The 12,075-nt window shown below is 41.5% G+C and overlaps 1 protein-coding gene across 7 annotated transcripts in view; it reads right to left on the bottom strand.

Annotated features, from left to right (window-relative positions):
- Positions 1–12,075, bottom strand: part of VEZT (vezatin, adherens junctions transmembrane protein) — an 89,391-nt gene that overhangs the window by 76,190 nt on the left and 1,126 nt on the right. Inside the window, exon 2 of one of the 7 annotated variants that reach the window (XM_044981220.1) lies at positions 10,770–10,853. The exons of the other annotated variants lie outside the window; for them this stretch is intronic. The gene's annotated coding sequence lies outside the window, so the exon portion shown is untranslated. The remainder of the gene's footprint in view (positions 1–10,769; positions 10,854–12,075) is intronic. 7 annotated transcript variants of the gene reach the window in all.

The following is a 12,075-nucleotide window of genomic DNA, read 5'->3' as shown; positions in this document are numbered from 1 at the left end:
GGCCCAAGACCCTCTGAGAGTAGACAAGGTCAGGCACCCCGGAGAACCTTAAGACAGTCCTCCTTGGGCCACTTCCTACCACTCCATTCCATAGTTCAAGCTTTCCCAGTCTATAACCAAGATAATACAAAACAAACATAGTGCCTTTAGTCTGTCTGGATTCCAGCAGGTCAGTTCCTCTCTTTGCAGAGGAGCAGCATCTGTGTCCTTCCTCAGGAGCTCCCAAGGCCAGGTTTTTCTCCCTGCCTGGTTAGCTACCTTCTGAGCAATATGGGCACCTTTTAAGCCCCACTGGAGTAGGCTCTGTAGGGGCAGCTGGGTGGGGTTGTCTGGGTCCAGTGTTGTTCCTTAACTCTTTCACTCCCAGTGCGGGTTTTATACATCCCATCACAGAATGTTTTTACTCCCGCCTCCAAACTTTGAGGTTGAAGAGGGCTATATCAGTTACATGAAACAATTAAGTCTGGTACAAAGTTGTATTATCTAATTTGGGAATTCTGAATAAATTAACAGTGAATACTAGACTAGACAGAATTAGGCCTGGTCTATACTACGCGTTTAAACCGAATTTAGCAGCGTTAAACCGATTTAACCCTGCACCCGTCCACACGAGGCCCTTTATATCGATATAAAGAGCTCTTTAAACTGATTTCTGTACTCCTCCCCGACGAGAGGAGTAGCGCTGAAATTGGTATTGCCATGTCGGATTAGGGTTAGTGTGGCCGCAAATCGACGGTATTGGCCTCCAGGCGGTATCCCACAGTGCATCATTGTGACCGCTCTGGAAAGCAATCTGAACTCGGATGCACTGGCCAGGTAGACAGGAAAAGCCCCGCGATCTTTTGAATTTCATTTCCTGTTTGCCCAGCGTGGAGCTCTGATCAGCATGGGTGGCGATGCAGTTCCAAATCCAAAAAGAGCTCCAGCATGGACTGTACGGGAGACACTGGATCTGATCGCTGTATGGGGAGACAAATCTGTTCTATCAGAGCTCCGTTACAGAAGACGAAATGCCAAAGCATTTGAAAAAAATCTCCAGACAGAAGCCACAGCAGGGACTCAGCACAGTGCTGCGTGACAAGCGTAACGGAAAGCCAAAGAATCAAATGGATGCTCATGGAGGGAGGGAGGGGGTACTGAGGACTCCAGCTATCCCACAGTCCCTGCAGTCTCTGAAAAGCATTTGCATTCTTGGCTGGGCTCCAAGTGCCTGAAGGGTCAAAAACATTTTCCCGGGTGTTTCAGGGTGTATGTTGTCAATTTACACCCTTCCCCCGCCCCCCGAAAGAAAAGGGGAAAAAATCGTTTCTCGGCTTTTTTCAAGGTCACCCTATGTCTACTGCATGCCGCTGGTAGATGGGGTGCTGTAGCGCTGAACACCAGCATCCCCTTCCCGGTGGCAGACGGTGCAAAATGACTGGTATCCATCGTCGTCATCAGCCCGTGAGTGCTCCTGGCTGGCTTCGGTGAGGTCGGCCGGGGGCACCTGGGTAAAAATGGGAATGACTCCCGGTCATTCCTGGCAGATGGTACAAAAGGCTTGGTAACCATCGTCATCATAGCAGCTGGAGGCTGAGCTCCATCAGGCCCCCTTTCATGTCTAAAGAAAAGATTCTGTACTGCCTGGATTATCAGAGCAGCGGGAGGCTGCCTCCTCCTCATTTTATCTCACTAGAAGTCAGTGTTTCTTATTCCTGCATTCTTTATTACTGCATCACACAAATGGGGGGACACTGCCACTGTAGCCCGGGAGGGTTGGAGGAGGAGGGCTACAGTGGCAGTGTAGAATGGCATGCAGCTCATCATTTCTGTGGGATCTCTGGGGCTCTGACCCGGAGCGGCTGTGCTCTCTGGTTCTCTAGTACACTTGCCCCATATTCTAGGCAGGACTGACTCTATTTTTAGACAAAACATAAAGAAGGGAATGACCCAGGGAGTCATTCCCATTTTTGTCCATGCGCCCCCAGCCGACCTCAGCGAGGCCAGCCAGGAGCACCCATGACAGCAGCAGACGGTACAAAAGGATTGATAACTGTCATCGCCAATTTCCAAATGCAAACGGTGCAAAATGACTGATAACCATCATCTCATCGCCAATTTACAATGGCAGACGGTGCAATAGGGATGGTAATCGTCTCTGCTACCTTGCCAAGGCAAATGAATGCTACTGTGTAGCACTGCAGTACCGCCTCTGTCAGCAGCATCCAGTACACATACGGTGACAGTGACAAAAGGCAAAACAGGCTCCATGGTTGCCATGCTATGGCGTCTGCCAGGGCAATCCAGGGAAAAAGGGCGCGAAATGATTGTCTGCCATTGCTTTCACGGAAGAAGGATTGAGTGACGACATTTACCCAGAATCACCGCGACACTGTTTTTGCCCCATCCTGCATTGGGATCTCAACCCAGAATTCCAATGGGCGCAGGAGACTGCGGGAACTATGGGATAGCTACGGGATAGCTACCCACAGTGCAACGCTCCAGAAATCGACGTTAGCCTCGGTACATGGACGCACACCACCGAATTAATGTGCTTAGTGTGACCGCGTGCACTCAACTTTATACAATCTGTTTTAAAAAAACGGTTTCTGTAAAATCGGAATAATCCCGTAGTGTAGACATACCCTTAAAGTCATACCTCTGAACAGACATCCACTAGATCTAGAGTAAGAGTTCAGATTTTACTATGACAATGATGTCATGATAGTGCTGTAGTTTTTAATCAAGGAATGGGCATACTACTTCCATTAGTACTGAAGTATCCAATGAATAACAACATTAAAGAAAATATCTATGAATCTATGTGAATGCTAATGTTTCCAGCAACAGTACAAGCCTCATGAATAAATTACAACAGATTGTGGGGGAGAGGAGAAGGAAGCCTGCTTGCAGTAAGGAAAGTTTGATGTTGCTTGGAGCTAATGACCCTTTTATGCCCATTTAGGGATGCTTTACTCAAAGAAAGAAGAAATAATTCTCTACTCTACAGGAACTGCACAAAATTGGGAAGCATGCCACATTGTACTTCCTTCCATTTTACTGATGTACTACTAGACTGACAAAGCAATATACAAATAAACAATATTACTTTAAAGAGGAGGGGTTGAGTAAGTTTGGAGAGAATAAATGCTAGATTTCAAAGCAAAGAGCAAAGTGCTTAATCAAGAAACTCTTTGAGAGCCAGTAGAAAGACAATGGAAATGGATTTGAACTATGAAGAAGCTACATAAAACTGCTGAGCATAGAGAAGTATACTAAGGAACTGGGAAGAGTGATATACCACAACTGTTAGAACATAAGAATGGCCATACTGGATCAGAACAAAGGTCCATCTAGCCCAGTATCCTGTCTTTCCACAGTGGCCAATGCCAGGTGCTCCAGAGGGAATTAACAGAAGAGATAATCATCAAGTGATCCATCCCCTGTCACCCATTCCCAGCTTCTGGCAAAGAGAGGCTAGGGACACTATCCCTGACCATCCTGGCTAATGGTCATTGATGGACCTATCCTCCATGAGCTTATCTGGTTCTTTTTTGAACCGGTTATAGACGAACTGTTGAAGACCACTTCATGTTTACCTGCATCTAAATTATTCTGGTCACTTTTCTTGCTATAGTACTAGTATCTTTGGATAACTATCAGTCATAAGAACATAAGAATGGCCATACTGGGTCAGACCAAAGGTCCTTCCAGCCCAGTATCCTGTCTGCCGACAGTGGCCAATGCCAGGTGCCCCAGAGGCAGTGAACTCTCGCCTGCCATCCATCTCCACCGTCTGACAAACAGAGGCTAGGGACGCCATTCCTTACCCATCCTGGCTAATAGCCATTAGTGGACTTAACCTCCATGAATGTATCTAATTCTCTTTTAAACCCTGTTATAGTCCTAGCTTTCACAACCTCCTCAGGCAAGGAGTTCCACAGGTTGACTGTGCGCTGTGTGAAGAACTTCCTTTTATTTGTTTTAAACCTGCTGGCCATTAATTTCATTTCGTGGCCTCTAGTTCTTATATTATGGGAACAAGTAAATAACTTTTCCTTATTCACTTTCTCCACACAATTCATGATTTTATATACCTCTACCATATCCCCCCCTTAGTCTCCTCTTTTCCAAGCTGAAAAGTCCTAGCTTCTTTAATCTTTCCTCATATGGGACCCCTTCCAAACCCCTAATCATTTTAGTTGCCCTTCTCTGAACCTTTTCTAATGCCAGTATATCTTTTTTGAGATGAGGAGACCAGATCTATACGCAGTATTCAAGATGTGGGTGTACCATGGATTTATATAAGGGCAATAAGATATTCTCCGTCTTCTTCTCTATCCCTTTTTGAATGATTCCTAACATCCTGTTTGCTTTTTTGATGGCCACTGCACACTGCATGGACGTCTTCAGAGAACTATCCACAATGCCTCCAAGACCTCTTTCCTGATTAGTTGTAGCTAAATTAGCCCCCATCATATTGTATGTATAGTTGAGGTTACTTTTTCCAATGTGCATTACTTTACATTTATCCACATTAAATTTCATTTGCCATTTTGTTGCCCAATCACTTATTATTGTGAGATCTTTTATGAGTCAAGATCTCTACCGCTATATATTACACAGCTCTAATATTACAGTTTCACAAAGATGATACAAGGCACTGCATTTTTAATATGCTGCTGTACAAAAAAATAAGCAATGAAGGGATATCTCAGTATAACCTGATGAAATGTAGGCAGGGCTTTAAAAATCCATTCCTTGGGAGTGGGAAAGTTTGCCCTGGCAAGAGAGAGGGCTTCTACTAATCTCAGAACTTAAACTTTCATTTACAAATTAAGTTTCTAGACTTTATGGCTGCAAGAATAATCTCCCAAAAGTGAACCAAAGATAAACCAACACAATATAATCTTTCTGAGTCTGCAGACAGGTAGCTCCAACTATCTGCAACTCTTCATAGCTTTCCTAATCAGAGAGAGAGTGAAATTAACAAGACTGATCAGTTTCACTACTGATATATACAGAACCCCACTGCCAGCAGTGAAAATGTCAAGAATCACATCAATTTCAGATGGCTGCTTGGGAAGTCAATGATCAGGTACTGAAATTATTGAGGGGAGAGAATGGGAAAACCAAAAGCAGGGGGAAGGGCAAAGTAACAGGGATTTTCATCCCTCACCACAGCCAGGAATCATAGGGAAGGGAGAAGGGGGAAAGTTCTCTCTCTCTTTCAACAACTTGAGGAGAGCTTCAAACATATGCCTACTAAGTCCATAGTTTTAAATTGTTCCGACTTTCAAATCCAGAATCATTTGGCTAGACCATCATCTGGAACTACTTGGTTATTCACTAGGGACTTCACTATTGCTACTGATTACACATGGAAGGTGCTCAGATACTATGGTGATGATAGTATAATTCTAAAATAGCTATGTGGCAGAATGTACTCCCATGCCCACACCCTACACACTGTTTTATTCTTTGTACAAAATATGCCTTGTAAGGAATCTGAAAACTCATAATTTGCTGGTCAATATTGTCCTGATAAAGTGTGTAGCAACACTGTATGTGAAGTTATAAAATTTCACTGTATGGCGAACTTAACACACCTTCCATACTGAGGTTGGCAAACAGGTCTGTCTCAAAACAAAGGAATGTGTGCTCTGCTTAATTTGCATGTAAGCAGTAAACAGAGTCGTTAAGCAGAAAGGAAACAGAAGAAACTCCAACAGGTTAGGAAAAGCAGCAGAAAACATCCTATCCTATAGACTCTGTCTCCAGAATCTCAGCAGGAAATATTTTCCAAGGGCAGACTGACGAGGGACAAACACTCCAAGGACCTCTCTTCTCTCTCTGTCCATCAATTCACTGCACCATAAGGGACAAAGGAAGCAGCCAGTGAACTGGAGAAGTTGTTCTGACCTAAAAAGTCTGGTCAAGACTGCTGAAAGCATGTGAGAAAACCTTGCTTTGAATTTAACGTACTTTGCTAAGTTAGGCACCAGTGGTTTTATCTTTATATTTCCTGTAACCATTTCTGACTTTTATGCCTCATTACTTTTACTCAATCTCTCTCTCTTTGTAGCTAATAAACTTGTTTTACTGTTTTATCTCAGCCAGTGTGTTTGAAGCGAAGTGTCTGGGAAATTCCATTTAGGGAAAATAAGATGTGTGAATATCATTTCTATTAATAAAATGACAGACTTTATGTAAGCTTGCATTGTTCTTGAAGATGCTGGGCAGTACAGGACTTACATTTCTGGAGTGGCGGGGAATCTAGAAGGGATGTGTAGGGGTCATCCTGCAATATAACTAAGGCTGGTAAGAGCCAAGGTGTGGCTGGCTAGCTGCAGCACATACAAAGAAATAGCTGGGAGTGACTTCCATGCTGGAGGCTGTTTGTGAGCCATTCAGACTGGAGACCACAACAGCAAAGCTTTGTAAAGGGCACCCGAGGTTAGAGGATGGGGGTGACACAGTGACTCATTAGTCTGGATTGTACTCTGGGTATGTCACAGTTAGATAAGAAAGACATCACTAAAATATCCTTTCCCTAATATCTTACATGGACAACAAGATAGTGTCCCTTTCGTCAAAACCTGAGGCGATGCAGAACTCCTAAGGTGCAACAGAACAGGACTCCCTCCAGACCTTACAAAGAGCAGAAGCCTTCTACACATTTATAAAATGTGTAAGAATCCTGACTTCAGCCCCAGGTATCCCTATTAATTCACAGCAATATATTTCACTATATAACCAAATCAGTGTGATGGAGTACCTAGGGTGAAACCTGGACTGTGGGATTGCTGAGCATCAGTGTGTCTGGCTATTCCATTGTTGTACCTGAAAGGCTGGTTGTGGGTGTTCCCAACCTCACACCATATTTCAATATCACACACATAGCACATATAATCCAACAGGATATTAATGTTCAACAGATCAAGACCTTTAAAATGATACTTCAACAGGTATACTTTGTAAGATAAATATCATTATTATGACAGTGGTGAATATGGAGGTTCTGGGGTGCTGCTTTGAGGTACAGAGTGCCACAATCAGCCACACAATCAGTGTACATACAGTGAATAATTCTTAGCTATGCATATTGCAAAATGTTCAAAGGCTCCTAACTCACTCATATCAAAACCAGTTTTCTTCAGAACCAAAGGCACTTCTTCTCAGTGAGTGCTACATCCATTCAAAATTCCAACTTTTAACCCACAGCTTTTTTAAGCTTTAGAGTTGTTCAAAGAAAAATCGCACTTAAAAAAACCCAACAAAAAACAGGATAAGTATTTTTCCACTCAGATGTTCCTAAAAATTTACCTTCAGAGATCACGTATCAAAAATTTCAGTCTGAAAGCTGAACTTCTCAAAGTTATGAAATTTATGCTAGAATTAGAAATACAATGTAACCTTAAACAGAGCAGTTGCCGTCACTCATACTAAAACATTAAGCAGTTACTAAAATCATGAAAAATCAGCAGATTCAATGACTAATTGGCAAAGAGTAATGAACCCAATAGCTGCATGTGGAAATCCTGTAAAATGACATAACTATTGGGTGCCTTCTGGGGTACCATCATATTCTACATAATTTATTTTTATGATAAGGATATAAAGTATTATTTTTAAAACTTGAGTGAGATATATACCAATCTCCTAGAACTGGAAGGGACCTTGAAAGATCATCGAGTCCAGCCCCCTGCCTTCACTAGCAGGACCAATTTTTGCTCCAGATCCCTAAGTGGCCCCCTCAAGGATTCAAGTATCAGAGGGGTAGCCATGTTAGTCTGGTTCTGTAGAAGCAGCAAAGAATCCTGTGGCACCTTATAGACTAACAGACGTTTTGCAGCATGAGCTTTCGTGGGTGAATACCCACTTCTTTGGATGTTGAACTCACAACCCTGGGTTTAACAGGCCAGTGCTCAAACCACTGAGCTATCCCTCCCCCTAGTGCTGTGATATTATTTTTGAGACAAATCAAAACTACAAGTTAACAACACCTTGTCATTGAACTTCCTGAAGGAAAAAGTTAGAGATGATAGACTGGGAGAAATCAAGATTTGTTTATAAAGAAAAACAATGCTGTAGTACAACTGCAAGTAATCAATATTCTGCTACACTTCATAAAGAAACTTCAAACTGATAATTTTAAAATTGTTTTTTTTCCATCCTTTAACATTTATTTACTTACTGCATATTACACAGCACGAACAAGTAAGTTAAGGAGCCATTTCTGTTTACTTTCTGGTCATTTAAATAAAAACGTTTTCAGCAATTAAAAAAAATAGAGTTTGTACGACTTCACAAAAAGAATCCACAAAATTTTAAACTTTGTGCCTAAATGGTCTGAGAGCATCTAAAAAAAAAAAACCACCCTAAAACCAACAAAAACCAGACCCAAATTGGTGTAATGTGGTAACATGGATCTTAGTTTCTGTATTTCTTTGCAGCCAGATTTGGGAGGTGCTGGGTGATAAATTCTTCTGAAAAAAAGACCCTTACTGAATTGATCCTGTAAAGTGAGATTTAGAATGGCAAATTATTGTGTATGTGCTTTAATGTGTATCTCAATGTAAACAAACCTGTACACATGCATTATAACAAGAAATAGGACACACTTAGAACTAAGGCTGCGATTCTGTCATGGAGGTCACAGAAGTCATGGATTCCGTGACTTTCCGTGAGCTCCGTGACTTCTGCAGCAGCTGGTGCTGGCTCGGGGCTGCCCCTGGGCCAGCAGCGGCAGCAGTTTTGGTGTGGGAAGGGGCTCAGGGCTATGGGCAAGGTATTAAGCGGTGTGTGTGAGGGGCACTTACCTCGGGGTGGGAGGCTCCCACTGGCATGGTCTTGCAGATCCTAGGTGGCAAAGGGGGCGGGGCGGGGGGACGACAGTGGCCAGTACCAGATGCTTCCAAAGGAATGAACACAACAGGGCAATTTTGAGTGATCCATCCCTGTCAGCCGGGCCCAGCTCCTGGAACATGGGATTGCATCCCTGACCATCTTGGCGAATAGCCATTGATGGACCTATCCTCCAAGAACTTATCTAATTCTCTTATTAACAGTTATATTTTGGCCTTCACAACATCCCCAGCCAATGAGTTCCACAGGTTGCCTGTGCTTTGTGTGAAGAACTACTTCCTTATGTTTGTTTTAAACCTACTATCTATCTATTAATTTCATCAGGTGACCCGTAATTCTTGTGTTATGTGAAGGGGTAAATAATTCCCTATTCACTTTCTCCCTATCTTTATCATATCCCTCTTTAATCATCTCTTTTCTAAACTGAACAGTCCCAGCCTTTTTAATCTCTCCTCATATGGAAACTGTTCCATATCTCTAATCATTTTTGATGCCCTTCTCAGTGTCCTTTCCAATTCTAATATATCTTTTCTGAGATGGGGCAACCAGAACCACACACAGCATTTAAGGTGCAGGCACACCATGGATTTATATAGTGGCTTTATGATATTTCCTGTCTATCCCTTTCCTAATGGTTCCTGACACCGCAAGCTTTTTGGACTGCCATGTCACATTGAACAGATGTTTTCAGAGACTTATCCCCCGATAATTCCAAGATCTCTTTTTTGAGTGGTAAAACTAACTTAGAACCCATCATTTGTGTATATAGTTGGGATTATTTTTTCCAATGTACTTTATGTTGCACTTATCAACAGAGAGTTTCATCTGCCATTTTGTTTCCCAGTCACCGACTTTTGTGAGAGCCCTTTGTAACTTTCTGCAGTCAGTTTTGGACTTAACTATCTTAAGTAATTTTGTATCATCTACAAATTTTGCCACATCACTGTTCACCCTCTTTTCCAGATCATTTGTAAATATTTTGAACAACATAAGTCCCAATACAGGTCTGGCCAGACATTGTTATTTACCTCTTTCCATTGTGAAAATTGACCATTTACTCCTACTCTCTGTTTCCTACATTTTAACCAGTTAATGATCCATGAGAGGACATTCCCTCTTATCAGTAAATTGACAAATTGAAATTACTGTAAGAAAGAAACCCTATAAAACTGATTGTACTTTTCTATAACCAGTAACAAGTAGCATCTAAACTGTTATCTATTAAAGCCATGAAAGAAACAATGAACTACTAAATGATCTAATATTTAGTATCTCCATAGCCTAATAAGACTTCCTTATATAGTGGGTTGGTTCCACTTTCTAGAAACTAATAGCCATAGGGATTTAATAATTCATTTTCTTTTTTAAAAAATGACATATAAACTGTTCTCTATACACTGCGAGTACAGGTGTGACCTTGTGACATTTTCTCAAGGTGCCCAGGATTGGGAGTCATGTTGTTACCTACCTGCCTCCAGCGAGAGTGAGAAGGTGCTTAACAGCTCCCTACAACACCTGCCTGTAAGCTATCTAAAGAATCTTCTCAGGGCATTGCCAGCTTTGCAGGTTAACTGTACATGCACCTTAGTCTCCAAGCCCCTTTGAAGTGTTCCTCTGTGATATCCAACCCCTGTCACTAGTTACTCACAGAAATACTAGGTTTACTATCCTCCCCAGGCGCAGTGCACACACTAGCTTGTTTGATTCAGTTGAGGATCAATTCCTATATAACATCACAGCACTGAGAGAGATTTATAGTGAAAACAATCAGAAGCTTATTATCAAAGCCTAAGATTTAACGAGATAGTGAGTAAGGATAATAATGCAAACAGAAAGGTTACATATAAAACAAAATTATAACATGCCTCCTAAAGCCTAAACTTAACTTAAGCTAAAACATTGTCTAAAGTAGTCTCTCTCACCTAAAGCAATCTCCCAGCGTCTCCAACCAACATGGGTGGATCTCTCTTTCATTAATGCAAAAGTGCCGTCCTTTTGCTTCCTTCCTGAAAGAAAGGAAGTATCCTTTTGCTTCTCCTTGTATTTCCCTAAACTCATTGACAGTTCCCAAAGCCTGGATGAGCCTCCCACCGAGGTTTATTCTCTGGTCTGCTGACTTCATGTTGACTTTGCATCCTCATACTGACCTTGTAGGCAAATGTGGTTCCCATTCTATTGGCTCACAATCCTCAATTTCCATATGAAGCAAGGCAGACAGGTGAATATACATCTTTGTCCAGCAGAAACCTGTCTGTCAACCCTGCCTTGATTCAGACTTTAGGGACATATTTTCATTATACACGTATAACTTTTTATATAGTATCTATACATATATTTCACAACGATATTAATGATCAGCATGATCCTGGCTTCCTTTAAGATCAGCATTACATAATGTATAGATAAATACCATGAAAGCAGGGTGCTAGGGATAGTGAGTTTCTCAGACCTATTAGGAGTTGCTGTTACAGAACAATGAACCCATTGTCAGTTGGCACTGAAGGGTTCTCAGGGTCACAGAGAAAAATGCATATGCTAGACTATTTAGCTACTGCTTTTGTTACTGAAATGCATCACATACGTTTAATCATTACTTTATAAATATATCAGGTCCACACTAGCTATCTTAACTGAACTAACATAACATGCAACTATGTAAATGTAAAGTTTCTAGAGGCCTTATGCAAGTTCCACAAATACTATACAATGCAGAAGAGAGAGTAGCTTTCAGGAGCTGATGTAGATATTATATAGATATAGCATTTACATGGACACTTTTGTAAGAATTATGTTGATTTATAAATAGGATTTATTAGATACAGAGGATGAGTCCCTGATCCTGCAATTCAACAGTGCTCCACTGAATTCCATATAAACATGTGCTTAGTTTTATTCATGTGTAGTCCCACTGAAGTCAAGCCTAAGGATGGTATTGTTACTAACCTTACAAATATGGTGGATTACAAGTACTTCCTAGTTTTTGTAAATGTTGTTGGCTAACAACTAGGTTAATAGATTAGCCTGATTGTTTAATTTTAAACAGTATTTTTGTACTTATTTTAAATTATTAAAATATAAAAAAGGTACAGTAAACAGAAGCAGTCCTACACATAAGTTGCTCAGCTTCATAGTTCAAAAGTGATACCATGTGCAGAAGTGATACGGTAACTAAAGGATCTCAGTCAGCTTTCATCTGCTACAGTAGTTCCCAGCCTTTTCCAACAACTG

The sequence above is a fragment of the Mauremys mutica genome, chromosome 1 (assembly GCF_020497125.1).
Source record: "Mauremys mutica isolate MM-2020 ecotype Southern chromosome 1, ASM2049712v1, whole genome shotgun sequence".
Classification (NCBI taxonomy): Eukaryota; Metazoa; Chordata; order Testudines; family Geoemydidae; genus Mauremys; species Mauremys mutica.
This window is presented reverse-complemented; position numbering and strand designations above follow the sequence as displayed.